Source organism: Rhea americana, unplaced genomic scaffold (assembly GCF_003343005.1).
Source record: "Rhea americana isolate MKP2758 unplaced genomic scaffold, rheAme1 scaffold_30, whole genome shotgun sequence".
NCBI classification, from domain to species: domain Eukaryota; kingdom Metazoa; phylum Chordata; class Aves; order Rheiformes; family Rheidae; genus Rhea; species Rhea americana.
This window is the reverse complement of record NW_028186424.1, coordinates 2,355,759-2,358,867: the sequence shown is the minus strand read 5'-3', so window position 1 is coordinate 2,358,867 and position 3,109 is coordinate 2,355,759.

Below are 3,109 nucleotides of genomic sequence, written 5' to 3'. Positions count from 1 at the left end.
CTATACCTGGTATCCTGTGAGCATATTTCAGCGTCTCCACTGATTTTGGTTTTCAGTGAGTTAAGTGGAATGGACCTCACCGTGTTCCTGTGGGGAAAGCATTTGCTGTTGTGAGGGCTTAAAATGCATTACAAGTTCAGGAAAAACTTTCCAATAGTGAGAGAAGTGAGATAAACTCACTGTAGAGACAGTAGTGAGAGGAGTGCTGTAATAGATAGGGGTCAGGTTTGACATTAGGAAAAGCTTTTCAACAGTGATGTACTAAAATGGGCTAGGTAGAGAGAAAATCTTCACTACAGGCTTTTAAGGTTGGTTTCACAAACATAGGTTGAGAATGATGTGGTTATAGGTCTTGCTTTGGGGCAGGTAGATAGACTGCAAGGTGAAGAGTCTCAGCTTTATTATTATGTSTGATTCTGTGGGATGTGAAGTTTTGTGATTTGTCTTGTGTTTTGCTKTTTGGAGATGTGAGTTGAACTAAAGCTTCGTTAAGGCTTTGTCCAAAGTTTAATTATTTTCCCAAATACGTTCTATGGAGGCTTAGGTTTCAAGGTGTKTTTACAAGTGTGTGTAAATACACACACGTGCATGGTAAAAGATTACTTAAAATACATTGTGATTTTGTGCCTAGATGATTTCCCTCCCTCCCCCCCCAAAACTGCATACCAAACCAGATGTGATGACGACAGGTGGGGGTGGAAATTACATCCGTGTGAGGGAGTGTAATGGGTGAATGACGGCATTTTTTGGGCATCATAGAACATTGAAAAGAAGCTTTAGGTTGGCGTTTACTTTTATTAAAGATTTGAGTGAGTGGGATATACTTCTTAACCTTCTTTGTCTGAGTAAATATCAATGTTTAAACCCTAGTTTGAGTCTGTAATGTTTTCTTCTCAACAGGTGTTGTATTACTTTGATTTATTGGGTCATCTTTTGTCACATGATAGAATTAACCATRTATTTTTAAAAATTAATTTGTTAATCCTGACTTCAGTTTTCTTTAACACTGAAAATTTATGGATGTCTGGTTTTACTCCATGCCTTAAATGGAGCTCTTGCATGTTTTCTATTCCTTACTCAGCATGGGAATATGTGAATTTCAAAGAATAGGAAACAGTCTGAAGCAGCATAATTTGTTACAGAATCAAAATTATCTGCAGGTAGTAGACCCCATTTATGTTTCATAGGCTTACATTCGAAATGGATTTCGCTCTTCCTCTTTTCCATTTTCCAGAATGCATATTGTCTATTAAGTGCTACTAGTATCTGYGAGCACATATAGCAATATAATCTGTGCACTTTGCAGAGGTGAACATGAACCTTTAAAAGAAAGTAATATGGTAGCAGGTGGCTCGACTTCTTGTATTCCAGAAAGTGCCCTAAATAAAGTCCAAGCTTCTTCCTTTTCTGAAGTTTGCATTTAGAATAACTTAAATAATACAGAGCCAAATAGAAACTTTAACTTACAATTGACTGTTCTATGACTTTCAGTGGAAAACTTTTCTCTAATTATGCCAGTTCTTTTTAGTTGCAAGGAAGGCCACAACCTTTGTGACTACAACGGTGTTGGTTAGTATTGCTTAACTAATGGAGAGGTCTAATTCATCTATATTAAATGCTACTGTGTGTTTATCTGTGTACATATTTATCTATATGGATAAACATCTGTATATTCGTGTTATAAATTCATGAGTCTTCTGGGTACCTCTTGCTATTTTTGCTTTTGAATGTGTGCAATGGCCTTGTAGTACCAGTTAGACTCCAGAAYTGTGTTCAGCAACATTTCTGTCTTAGACTAGGAAAGAAAATTATTCTTTTACCAAAAATAGATATGTTAGATGAATATTTTTCATCTACCATAACAGAAAAGCAGAACTGCATATTTAAAATTCAAGGAACATAGAACATAGTAAGTAAGACATAACAATCAAAGCCAAGATAATCAYGTTTGATTTAGTCTTGTTGCCTTGAAACAAAATCCTATTTCAAATATTGCTACTTCTATATATTTACATGTAAGTGCAAAATATATTTTATTCATGCTAAGGATCTCAAAGCACTTTGCTCACATTAAGCATGCCCTCAAAATAGATGCATGAAGAATGGTATTAAAGTATCCATTTACAAACTAGCAAAAYGAAATACAGAAGTAGAGAAGATGATTTTCGTAGGAGCTGAATGTCTGTTACTGAACAGTTAGTATTTCAGATTTCTGGAAAGTCAAATCTCGTATCATTTGCYCAAAGTGACAAATGGACTGTTAACAGGACTGTTTATTCCAGACCCTTTGCTTTAGGTTCCAGGTCACGTTAGCTTCTTACAAGCTCTGTGCAAGTTAAATCACATTTGAAAATTCAAAGGTGTGAATTTTAAGCTGTCAGTTCTCATACAAATTGTAGACAGCATTGCATTCAGTAATGAAAATTTGCTTAATGAGAAGATTTACCTCAAAAACCATATTTTTAGTTTTCAGTCTTTGAGTTAACTCCTTGGAGACTTGAAATTGGTTTACTTTTCACCCATTTTGTAACTTTATGCTTTTGAATGGCTGGAGGTCCTGTTAACATTAGTGCCATGTGAATCATGTGATATGCACTTTTCTGTTTTTTACCATACGTTGCTCTAGCATTCTCTTTTCTTTCTGAATAGTTTGAAGACTAARGATCTAGTTGTCTGTTGAGGAGATAAGTGGATAATACACCATTTTTCTGTTTTAAAGGTACATTTGGAGAGTGCACAATTTGAAGGAACCAGACAGCACACGTGAATTAATTCACTTGAATTTAACCACAGTCAGGGTTTCAGGCAATTCCTTTTTGTTTACTGTGGTTTTCACTTAAAGACACTATTCTGGATTTGATTCAAAACTGCATCTTCTGGTGTTACACCAATTCCAYGTGAAACATTGGGATAGCACAATATATAACTGAAGTAATGTCCTTGTGAGTCATGCCTTTGTTAATCAGGTCTAATTGAATAGGAAGTCTCCATCTGTAGATGCTTTTGCATCTCAGTCCTCTTTTTGAGAAATGAAGCAATTGATTTTCTTTGTTCTATTAAGAAAAGAGCTACTATCATGCCTTTTTGTAACACATCAGTTTGCCAAAGT